At 40.9% G+C, this 12,983-nt stretch overlaps 1 non-coding gene and 1 pseudogene across 1 annotated transcript; one reads left to right on the plus strand and one right to left on the minus strand.

The window, feature by feature from the left end:
- Positions 1-6,717: 6,717 nt before the first annotated feature.
- LOC108511607 lies at positions 6,718-8,040 on the minus strand (annotated as a pseudogene).
- A 1,322-nt stretch (positions 8,041-9,362) lies between these two features.
- LOC113463322 lies at positions 9,363-9,468 on the plus strand. The gene has a single exon (XR_003387385.1). It is a non-coding gene; the product is annotated as a small nucleolar RNA R71 (small nucleolar RNA).
- The last annotated feature ends 3,515 nt before the right edge of the window (positions 9,469-12,983 follow it).

The raw sequence follows: 12,983 nt of genomic DNA on the forward strand, positions 1-12,983 counted from the left end.
AGGCGAACGGGTGGGAGGCGTCCTAGAGTAGCAAACGACGACGAGGAACGGAGGGAAGAGCCCTCCGCGCCGCCTCCTCCGGTTGCTCCGCCAACCGTGACCCTCTCCTGTGCGAATCGCACAGTAACCACAGGTAGATATATAGATTTCCAGTTTCTAGCTAGTGAGGGGTTCTCTATTGGAGAGAGACTCCGTGCTCAAGGTTGGGAACACCTATGTTCCCTAAATATATCAACCTATCCCGGGCTAGTGAGAGAAATGTTTAGCAATATGGCCTTAGGGGACTCGGGGTACACCGGATATGTCCGAGGCACATTGATAGAAATCAATGAGGACATCCTATCTACCTTGTTACAAATCCCCAAATACGGTGAGGCTCCGACCTCACATCCCCAAAGGGAGATTGCCCTAAACCTACTTTTAGGAAGAGAGGACTGCGGCCCTCTTGACATAGTTAAGTCCCAAGACCTCAATGCCGAAATGAGATTGCTTTTGAGTATAGTTAACCGGGTCTTGTTTCCAAAAACCGGTCGCTTCGATTTCGTTTCGGAGCGAGACTTAGCTATTATGCACCATATCTTGCTAGGGATTCCCCTAAACCTCCCTAGGCTCATGTTGAACTACATCTCCATATGTCATAGGTATTCCAGATTTAGCATACCATATGGGATGGTTTTCACCCTACTGTTCAAACATTTTAAGGTTCCAATTCCTGAAAATGAGCCAGAAAAACCTTTGAGAAACACTGACTACTACAATGAGAGCACATTACATAGGATGGAGTTTCACAAGAAAGATGGGTCTTGGGTTAAGGCCCCTAAAAGAAAATCCCAAACCATAGAGCCTGAGATCCCACATCAGGAGCCTGACCACCTCTCTCCTCCACATAGCCCTATGGCCTTTCCTGATGTACCTTCCAGCTTGGCTGGACCATCCACCTCAGTGCCTCCTCCTCCAGTCAATGGATCACTGTCCCTATCAGATGAGCAGATGCACACCCTAGCATCTGTGATATGCCAACAGATGAGGGAAGAGATGAGATCAATAGTCTCTGCTGAGTTAGCTCCCATCCGTACCTCACATGAAGCACTCCTACAAGAATTGAAGGAAATCAAAGCTCAGATAGAAGCTACAGCGTCAGAATTGGTTCATGTGGGAACAAGCCAAACCTTAAGATCAATCGAGATACAGGCTGAATTGAAGATCATATCGGATGGTCTTCAAGAGTTGACGAGCCCTGGAGGCAATGTGGGCACTGTGGCTGCCCAACTTAGAGGAAGGATTGACAGGGCAACCCGTGAGTTCGAAGCACTAGTGGCAGCCTTCAATCAATCTCAAGGAGATCACTTTAGAACCCTAATGGATTCAATAAATGGATTTATAGAGGCTGCGGCTAGGGCTATTGAGCGTGGTCGCCGGTGAGGGACATTTTGTAGACATCTCGGGTTCATCTTTTTGTAAAACCCTAGGCTTATTTGAAACTTCTTTTGTATTAGCAATCAATACTTGTAATGACTTCAAATGATTGTAATACAATATGAAGGTCATACCTTTCTTTTTGAAACTTTGTGTATATTTCTAATTCTGTGGTATCAAACTCTGTGTATGTTTCTAATTCTGATGCTTTGAATGATCAAACTTAACAATGTGCAATAAGATTACTCCTTTCCCACCTTGACAATGCATATGAAAAAGGGGGAGCACAACCTGTAATAATTGCATTTGAAAGGTCTGAAATGAATTCCAAAATAAAGGGGGAGTAAAATGAATGCTGAATTCATTAATAGAAATAACTTGGAAAGAGGGAGCATAACTTGAATATCCTTGAGTGATTCATGGTAATATGCTGAATTCTAATAGGAATTGCGTTTTTAGGTACCTAAGAAAAATTTGTCCCCTTCATTGTTGATGACAAAAAGGGGAAGTAGAACCAATATATGGAGTAGAACCAATATATGGAATACAAAATACAAAGTTTACACTAATACTTAAAAGTTGAATTAGAAAAGATAAAATTGAAGAATATTGGCTTTAAGACAATTGCCCTTCTGGAAAAGAAAGGGGGAGTCAAAAAGTATTTAGCTTTCAATTGTCTTTAGCATCAATATTTCATTAATTTACATTTTACCTTGATTCAAATTCAGTTGATATGCCAAAATTGCTCAAGAGCTACTAAGATTAATACTTATGCATAAGGATAGAACTGAAAGTTGACTATATTGAATTATGCACACTGTATCTAGCTCTAACCAAAACACAATACTTGTACATCTGATCAAATACTGTGTATATGTTTAAATTTCGAATTTTGCATATACTCAGTGTTTTGTCATCATCAAAAAGGGGGAGATTGTTGACCCCCTAATGGATTTTGATGAATACAAAATACTAGAGTATAATTCCCTTTATATTAACAATTTATTTGAGGATTTCAGGTGTTTAACTAAGAATATTGTTAAGAATTGTCAAGGCATGTTCCCATATTTTTCAAGGATTTTTTGAAGATTTTTTGAGATGAAGAAAACAGATCAGGGACAGCCGAGACGTCTCCGGTTTGTCCCAGAGACGTCTCTGGCACGAAGAGGATGAATTGGCACGTCTGGAGATGTCCCCGGCACCTGGCGAGGCGTCTCGCAGGGTCGGAGTCGACTCCTGACTCTGCAGAGTCGACTCTCTCAGAGACGGCAGAAAGGCCGATTTCAAGGGATGCGCGCGAGTCGTCTCCGAAGGACGCGGAGTCGTCCCCACGCATAAAAAGCAAACTTTCCGAGACGTCCCCAGAAAGCGCGGAGTCGACTCTCTCAGGGGATTCCAGAGGACTTGTTTTTCGGTGATAAAACTGCGGAGTCGTCCCCGACGTCGCGGAGTCGTCCCCATGCAAAAAGCGCAAACATCCCGAGACGTCCCCGTAAAGTGCCGAGCTGACTCTCTCAGAAAAACAGAAAAACAAGCATTCAAGCTGTTCTTCTTCAGAGACGTCCCCGTAAAGCACCGAGTCGACTCCAAACATCGTCAAAAGAATTTTTATAAAGCCAAGACGTCTCGCGTTGAAGCGGAGACGTCTCCGGAGCACCTGGGACGCGACTGACACACTTTTGCAGGTTTGTTTGAATTTCAAACGGTCATTTCTTTGTGTCTAACGGATCTATTGCTTGTAGGGCTATAAAAGGGAGCTTTTAAGTGCCTTTAAACAACTTCTCACCAACCAAACACAAGATCATTCAAGAGAGAAGAAAGAGAAAGAGATTCAAGGGAGTTAGTGCTTTCAAGAGGAAAAATCAAGTGCATTCAAGCTTTTCCATCTGATTTCGTGCTCAACTACTCACTCCCACTCGGCATTCAAAGCTCGCATTCAAGCCAACGTGATCCACATCGGAAGAATCACCATAACCCACGCTTCCAACGGCAAAAAGGGTTCTTCCAGTTTTGATATTTCTCATTGTTATATTTGCTTTCTTAAGAGCCTTTAAATCTTTGTAAAACATTTGATTATTGTGGTTGTTCCAGTCAAGGGACTTGGAACAAGGGATAGGCGTCCTAAGCCTAGGTTAAATTGGGGGATTGTAGGGTTCATTGTTAGCCCGGGGTAAAACAACGAGTTGGGTAGTGCACTCGCAAAACTACCGGACTGTAATCGCTGATTATAGTGAAAATTCCCAAAGGTGTTTGGGGAGTGGATGTAGGAGCAGTGGAAGCTCCGAACCACTATAAACCTTTGTGTGTTTGCGTTTGATTGTGGTTGCAACTTTAGTTTCACCTTTGCACATACACTTGTGTGTTTTGTTTTAATTAGACAAAAAGTTTTAAAACACTCAATTCACCCCCCTCTTGGGTGACCATCTCTGGGCAACACTATGGATGGGCTGTAAATGACTTTAAGATTATAAATAAATAGAAATTAAATGTGCAAGTGACATGTAATTTAATGATCTTGCTAGGTATTGGAGAATTGGCATTTCGTGAGCAAATTAATGTAAGTAACCTGTCTTAATCTTATTATGGATCATGTATCACATTTTATATGATGAAAAAGTATTATTTATAGAATTGGAATTGTGTATATGAATTGTGGAAAATGTAAGTAATCCGGATATAATCTTATGTTTTATCAAATACTTGTGACTATTTGATTATTAAATTGTATATGATTATTTATATTTTCACAAAATTAGGATCCAACATGTGTTAGCAAATGATTGCATGATTTTGGATAAATAGCATCCATCATGATTATTATATTATTTACACATGATTATGATGATGTAGAAAGATGCATGGAAAGAAAAATAAAGTTTTCAGCATGATCATGAATTTTATTCAGCATGATGCCATTATTCACTTTCCAATGTACCGATGAGAAAAGATTTATGAAAAGCATGATATGTTTTTAAGAACTCTCAGTTGCTATGCACGACCCCCGCCAGCGGGTTACAGTAGCTCGGCATACGGCCCTCGCCAGCGGGTTATAGTAGCTTGGTTTAGACCCTGCCAACGGGGAACAATAGTTGGCAAATATTATGGCCCTCGCCAGCGGGTTATAGTAGCTCGGCATATGGCCCTCGCCAGCGGGTTATAGTAGCTTGGTTTAGACCCTGCCAACGGGGAACAATAGTTGGCAAATATTATGGCCCTCGCCAGCGGGTTATAGTAGCTCGGCATACGGCCCTCACCAGCGGGTTATATTAGCTTGGCTTAGACCCTGCCAACGGGGAATAATAGTTGGTAGAGATTATGGCCCTGTCACGGGTAATAATAGTGACCATAGCTGCACTATCATCTGAGAGCACGAATTTTAAAGTATGAATAATGATGAGTACGGATTTCAAAGCATGAATAATGATGAGTACGGATTTCAAAGTATGAATAATGATGAGTACGGATTTCAAAGTATGAATAATGATGAGTACGGATTTCAAAGCATGATAATGATGAGTACGGATTTAAAGCATGAATAATGATGAGTACGGATTTCAAAGCATGGGATAATGACAAAAGTTTTATGATGCATAGCCATGTTTATGAAGTTGCATAAATGGACATGCATAGTTTTATGACTGGCTTGTTATATGAAATGCTTACTTTGTTACAACTGTTAGTTTCTTAAATTTATGCACTAGTATGAGAAAATATTATGCTTGATCAGATAAGATTATGCATGGTTACTTACTGAGCTTTATAGCTCATACCCATTTATTTATGTTCTTACAGATGAATAGGAGATGCTAGGAACGAGGAGCATGACATGCTTCAGGATTATGGGGATAAGAAAATGACACATTAAATGTTGCTATTTTTAGATGCTTTGTCATCAATCTTTTATTGATGAAACATTTGAAGTTTTAAAGTGGCTGCGTGTTATTGCGGGCAAAGGTTTGCAATAGCACGGCCGTGTCATGATCCAAATTCGGGGCGTGACACCAACCATCACAAGAGTATCTTCCCCTTGAAAGTTTCACACTCAGACAACTTCACAAACGTTGGCAAAGCCTTTTTCCACAACATCTCTACCTAGATCTCACAACTCACAGCAAAGTTAAAAATTTTATACAATGTAAAAACCTTTCATAAGTTGGTTACAGCAAATTAAGCTCTCATTAAATGAGTCTCACTAAAGGGGAGCAACGATTCACAGTTATTGCTCTTCCCTTCTTGGTTTTTTATGCTCTGCTTCTTGTTTGAACTTTATCAAATATTTTCATCCTTTTTGGTTCTTTTCAATTGCTCATAAATGTGAAGGAAGCATCAAATTTATAGTGGAAATCGTGGTGTCATTGTGTGTAGCCATTGGAGGTCTTTGTCGCTTCATTTAATGTTGTTGTCGAGATCTGCAGGTGGTCATTTCTAGCCATTTTGTCATTCGATTCATCGGAGAGGAGACGATTCCTTCTAGTGGGGAGATGACTTCTAGCGATTGAAAGTTTTGAGATTTGAATTTTGAGCTACTGGTGACAACTCCCGAGATCTGAGGAGATGGCTCTTCAATTTGCTCTTCTTGCCTAGTCTCCTAGAGATGGCTCTTGATGACTTGGAGATGATTCCTGATCTTTTGCTCGAACGGGTCCTTAAGGCATGCGACGACTCCTTGGTAGCTTTAGGCAACTCCTGACCAATTACTTTCATTTTAGTTCATAGGAGATAACTTTTGATCTATTGAGACGACTCCTATATTTCTGGAGATGATTCTCAAAACATGCCGGTTAGCTCCTCTCATCTAGAGGTGAATACTTCTTGATGCAGAACCGGTGTGCCTGGACATGGAACATGCTGATTGTGAAGGTGCTGATCATGAAAGTTGAGAGAGATGAAGAGGAGAGAGACAAGGAAGAAAAGCTTATACTCTGTTATTCATAATCCGAACAGTGTCATAGCCCTCTCTTTTATAGATGAGGGTGGCTATGTACAAGTAAGATACAACTAAGATACATTTAATAATACAGCTACTATACAGCTACAAGACAAGACAAGTCATACAGCTAACACTCCTATACAGCTACAGGACAAGACAAGTCATACTGCTAACATCCTCCCTCAAACTTATACTGCTAACATCCTCCCTCAAACTCAAGATGGTAGTGAAGATGCCAACTTGAGTTTGCGAACCAAATTTCGATGACGCCCTGGTGGATGAGCCTTCGTAAAAATATCAGCGAGCTGTTCTGCAGAAGCAACATGTATCAACTAAAGAGTGCCTTGCTTAATATGATGCCGAATGAAATGTTAATCTATCTCAATATACTTTGTTCGCTCATGAAATACATCATTATGAGCAATCTATATAGTACATATGTTATCACAATTGAGAGAGGAATCACTAGTCAGAGGAATACCCATATCATGGAGTAGCCATCGAAGCTAGATGAATTCAGAAGTAGTATCCGTCAATGCACGATACTCAGCCTCTGTACTGAAGTGAGATACAACCGTTTGTTTCTTGCTTTTCCAAGAAATGAGAGAAGAACCAAGGAAGAAACAATAGCTGGTAGTAGAACGACAATCTGTAGGGTCTCCAGCCCAATAAGCATCATAATAGGCTTGAAGATCCAAGGTAGAGTGGGCTGGGAAATAAAGACCACGGAATAATGTACCCTTAACATACTGGAGAATACGTAGGACCGCTGCATAATGTGTAGAACATGGTGCATAAATAAAATGACCGACCAATGTGACTGCATAAGAGATATCTAGGCGTGTAACAGTCAGATAGAAGAGACTACCGACGAACTGTCGATACAAAGTCGTATCTATCAATGGTTCGCCATCAGTGGGAAGAAGCTTAACATTCATCTCCAGAGGACTCTCCACAGTCTTGCTATCTGTCAACCCAGCATGAGATATCAGCTCGGAAGCATACTTAGCCTGGGAAAGGTAGTAGCCATCTGAGCTGGATGTCACCTCGAGATCAAGAAAGTAGCTAAGGGATCCTAAATCCTCCATCTCAAACTGTTGTCCAAGAAATTTCTAAAGTGCATGAATCCCTGAGACATCATCTTCGGTAATAACCATAGCATCCACATATAACAAGAGAAGAACAATACCGACCTCAGATCGGCGAAGAAATAGTGTAGAATCATTTGCACCAGGAGTGAAACCTTGCTGAGTGAGAACTAAACTAAACTTGGAGAACCAAGCGCGAGGAGACTGCTTAAGACCATAAAGCGCCTTTCAGAGGCGACAAACCTTTCCAAGTGAATGAGCAAGACCTGGAGGAGGCTGTAGATAAACTTTCTCAGCTAAATCACTATTAAGAAAAGCATTTTTAACATCCATCTGATGCATCCTCCACCGCTTGATAGCTGCAACTGCAAGTAAGGAATGAAAAGTGGTAAGACGTGCTATCGAGGCAAAGGTCTCTTCATAGTCAATACCTTACTCCTGAGTGAATCTTCGAGCCACCAAACAAGCCTTGTAGCGTTCCACTGAACCATTAGCATGCGTCTTGATCTTGTATACCCACTTGCATCCCACTGTAGTCTTTCCAGGAGGCAGGTCAGTCAGATCCCATGTATGAGGGGCATGGAGTGCTTGAAGTTCATCAGACATAGCCTTCTGCCAAAAGGGATTAGAGCTAGCCTCGCGATAGTTACGAGGCTCATAGAGGGTAGCAAGAGCAAATAAATAATGATAGTCATTAAGATGAGATGGAGTGGATTGTACTCGACTAGAGCGACGAAGGGTAGTACTGGGGATGGGTTCGGGCTCGGATGATCCGGTTATGCTGATTGGATCAGTGAACGATCCAGCTCTGGTGGAGTCGGGCATTGAGCAGTCTCTTGATGAGCTCTCATCACCTGCAACAGAAGAAAAATCTGGAAAGAGATCAATAGGATTGTTAAAGACTGAGGAATACTGAGGAGAACCTATGAAAAGTGGAGATATGCTTGTAAACATTTTGTGTTCCCAAAAGTGGACATGTTGGGATATACAAAGTCGTTTGGCTATGGGGTCATAACAACAATAACCTTTATGTTCGATGCCATAACCAAGGAAACAACAAAGACATGATTGTGGTCCAAGTTTAGTATGTTCATGTGAAGGAAGTAGAACGAAGCAAGCACAACCAAAGACTTTTAGGAAAAAGTAATCAGGATTTTTTTCATAAAGAACTTCATATGGTGATTTGTTTGAGATCGTGGGAGAAGGTACCCGATTGATGGTATAGACTGCTATAAGAGCAGCCTCTCCCCAAAAGGATTCAGGTAATGCAGTAGAAAGAAGAAAGGACCTGACAATGTCTAAAATATGTTGATGTTTTCATTCAGCACGATGAGATAATGTTCCATTTTGTTTAAGTACTTTCATAAAATGAGGTAGAGGTATATTCCATGGCATTGTCACTATGAAGAACTTTTATGAGACGACCAAACTGAGTTTTAACCATCTACTGAAAATTACGAAAAGTATCAAGCCATTCAGAACGATTACGTAAAAGATAGAGCCATGTATACCGTGAGTAGTCATCAATAAATATCGCAAAATATTGTGATCCTCCCTTAGTGGTAACAAGAGCAGGTCCCCATGTTAGAAGTATGCCCTAGAAGCCAACGTGGCTGACGCATATTTATAATTTGGGGCATAAATTTGTAATTTGACACTTATTAATAAATAAGATTGGGCAATTTGTTTTTCATATATGTTTGTATGTGTCCATAAATTGTCCAAGAAATTAATAGATGATGACACATATTCTCAAAGAAGTTGAGAATTTGAGGCATGTGTCATTAGGGATTAATTTCTAAATGCTTCTAATCGATGGATCCATCACGAGGGACGGTGATCGATCTGCTGAGATTAGTGCACAGATCACTTAGTTAGATGGACGAGTCTCGAGTCCACGGTGTAGAGACATCGGAGTGATTATGCATATTTGATGATGTGGGCATTTACGGATTAGGTCCCGAAATCTCTCCCAAGTTTCATGAAATTCTTCTCCCTCAGTTTGGGATAAGCTTGTGATGACACGTCTAAACTGGTTCGTTCTTCCAATGGAAAAGTATTTTTTTAAGAATTCTTGTTGCATTTGATCCCAAGAACGAATCGAGTTGGCTTCTAAAGAATTCAGCCATTGTTTGGCTCTATCTTTAAGGGAGAAGGGGAATAATCTAAGTTTTAGAGCATCATCAGTAAAGTTCTAAATCTTGACAGTGGTGCAAATCTCAAGGAATTCATCTAGGTGTTTATATGGGTCTTCATTGGTGAGCCCATAAAAAGATGGGAGCATTTGGATCACACTAGATTTTATTTCATATTGTACAGCTGCTACTTCAGGTAATCGAATGCAAGATGGGGAAGTATAAATGGTGGGAGTAAAGTACTCCCTCAGGAGTTTGGGTTATTCTTCAGCCATCTCAGGAGGTGGGGATGATTCTATTGTTCTGATCTCAGCTCGAATATTCCTAAGGGTCCGTTCTATTTCATGGTCAAAAGGTAATAGGTCACGTACTCTAGAACGACTCCCTTGCATTACACTAGTACTTGATCAGTCAAGCATGCAATAAAAGATAAACACATCAATCCTTATATTTGTCCTAAAATCACTAGACAGCTCCTAACTGGTTTGAAGAGGGCACCTAAGCCTCCAATCTGGTCTAATGAACCGAGCTGACTAGATAAGCTCCCAGGTAAGTGGAGGGGTCACGATGTGTTCGCAAAGATCCCACTTAAAACCCACTTGCCTCGAACAGATGAACTGTCTCCCTTATAGGGACAAAGCTTGCCTAGACATCAACTAAGCCACAGAGCGAAATTGGTGCAACTTTCGATGATCTTCGTCCTATTGAGCTCGAATGTCCCTAGGAGCCAATGTTTAATTGATTTTAATTAAAGTGACACTATGTGAGATTGAGTTCACCTAAGTTGGGCAAGAGTCCGGTGATGAAATCCGGCTCTTATTTTGTTGGGGTGATTGCCCTTACTATGTGCGGATTAATTTGTGTATGTGTATCAAGCATGCATTCACAATTTTGCTGAAATTAAAATCAAACAATCACCACAAAATTTTAAGCTAATAATTAATTTAAATAAGAAAGGTTTAGAGGTTACCAAAGAGAATTTTCCCAGTAATTTAAAATTTTTTAAGCAAACCTCTAAAGCATTCCTTTTTGATAGCCCAGATCTCCTCTTCGATTCCTGATCAAATAAGACCAAAAGAAAAATTAAAAAAAAAATTAGTAGAAGAGAAAAAGGAGATAAAAAAGTAACAATAATAGAAAATAATTTTTTTATTTTATTTTAGATATATATATATTTTTGAAAGTTTTTTTTTAATTAATTAATTTTTTTTTAATGATAGAAAAAATAACTATGCTAGCAATTCCCGGCAACGGCGCCAAAAATTGATCGGTTCTTTCAATTTCAAAAATAAACCACGCAATAGCACGTATCCTGTAGGATAGTGATTACGGGTGTCAGTCCACAAGGATTGGAGACAAGTTATTTTTTCTAATTAAATAATTACTTCAAAGGGGATAAGCTAGAGTAAATGATAAAACCTAAGAATTAATATGGGTGTAGTAGTATGAATTATCTATGGAGAGAGGTATTTTAGGGCTAGATTCCACCGATAGATTTATATCCGTGACGCTTTCAATGATTGAGTTGTATGTAAGACTTGATTGCTTCCGACTACAAGCCAAAGCAATCTTTAAAAATTATGATTAATTCGCAGCATGAATCATCTAAGTCTAGCACAAACCATCTACTCTAACGATAAGCATGACCTGTCTAACCTAGCATGATGCATCTGATCATTAAATCATTAAACATGAAATCGATGTCACATGAATATCTCCTCTAAACCACAGGTGTTGGATTCGATGAAATAGATCAATCTATGTAAAATATTTTATGCAAGATAAATGATTCACATAAATTGGATAAATCATAAGATTAATTGATAAATTCTTCATCATGCAACCATCTTACAATACAAACTCAAATCAATAAAAATGAAACGAATACTCCTCTATGGCTTCATCAAACCCCTAAACCGAGGCTTAGCTGCTCATGGTGCTCGTCATCTCCATTGGTATGCTGAAGAACTCCTTTGCCATCCGCCTCAAACCCTCTCTTGGTTTTTTATTCTCTTTTCCTTCTTTTTTTTATTTCTCTCTTCACCGAAACAGAACAAGCTCTGTTCTAGAATCGAGCTCTCCCCCCTCCCTCCTTCACCGAACGCCTCAGCCCCCTCCTTTTATAGCCGTCCGGCGCACGCGGAGAGAGGGAAGAAGGGATCACGGCGGCTGATTTCGGGGCATGGTGCCGGGATGCAGATTGCGAGAGAGGAGGAAGAGGGGCCGCGGGATCTGGTCGGTGATGGCGGAGAGAGGTGCCGACTGATGAAGTGGCGGAGGATCTGGTCGCTCCGGATGCGCCACGGGCGGAAGACGGGGCAACGGTGCTGGGATTTCGACGCGGCTGGGTCGCTGATCTTGGAGGAGAAGACGCCGCACGCGGTTGATGGCGGAGGACCCGGGGACGACGACGACGTTGGGGCGTTGATAAGTGCTAAATAATGCATAAATTAATATCTTATTTATAGCACTTATCATTATTCTAATTCACATATTTTGTAAATTCAATTAAAAAATTGTGTTACCTTCATCATTGCATTTTAATAAATTATTAAAGGTAATTCGAGTTTTACTTATGTACTGATTGAGCTTAATGTATGCAGGTCAAGTCACGCTTAATTAGGTAAAGCCTAAACTACACTACATCATTTCATAATTTCACATTCTCCGGAGTCGACTCTAAGAACTCATCTCCGAAATCCAATGCTATCCAAATTTCAAAATATACCATCTTTAGCCGCATGGATCCTAAAGAATTTCAGCTTTATCCCTTCCAAAATGCTCTGCATCCTTCCCAGCGAAACAATATCATTTCCAACGTTTTCCCATTCTCCAGCATCCGCGGTTGATCCCATGTGAAGTCTCAAATCCCGCTCCACGGACAACGCTCACGTGTGCATGGCCTCCGCGTTGGCCTCTTCCGGATCACTCCCAACGGCGGATCAGATCAACTCTGAGAACAAGCTTATCCTCTTCCCATCGTATCCACGTCAACAAACCTCCCATGCTAGCCTTCCCCTGTTCCACGACATTCACCCAGAACCAATCCCATCCCAGTTTCTCCGCTAGATTCCCTCCATCCAGATCCTCTCAGTCCACGCTCGCATTTCATCTCCCAAGTCATTCAAAGCCAACTTCATATCATCCTTCCCCGATCCGTGAACGCATCCCAGCACCCCACGTATCTCCTCCATCCTCCCAAGGATAAACCCAGCATCTCAACCTTCCGAGATCCTCCCAAACGGAACAAAGTCCTCCACATCTTTCTTTGCTTCGGAATTAAGTTCCAGATTCATCTAAACTTCTCCCGCGATGTAGATCAAGCTTCCGGCACCTTCACTCCCAACGCCCGAGCTGCCGAATCCCATGAATCATTCCCTGTTTCACGCATCTTCATCCCGTTCAAAATTCATT

Source organism: Phoenix dactylifera, unplaced genomic scaffold (genome assembly GCF_009389715.1).
Source record: "Phoenix dactylifera cultivar Barhee BC4 unplaced genomic scaffold, palm_55x_up_171113_PBpolish2nd_filt_p 000423F, whole genome shotgun sequence".
Classification (NCBI taxonomy): domain Eukaryota; kingdom Viridiplantae; phylum Streptophyta; class Magnoliopsida; order Arecales; family Arecaceae; genus Phoenix; species Phoenix dactylifera.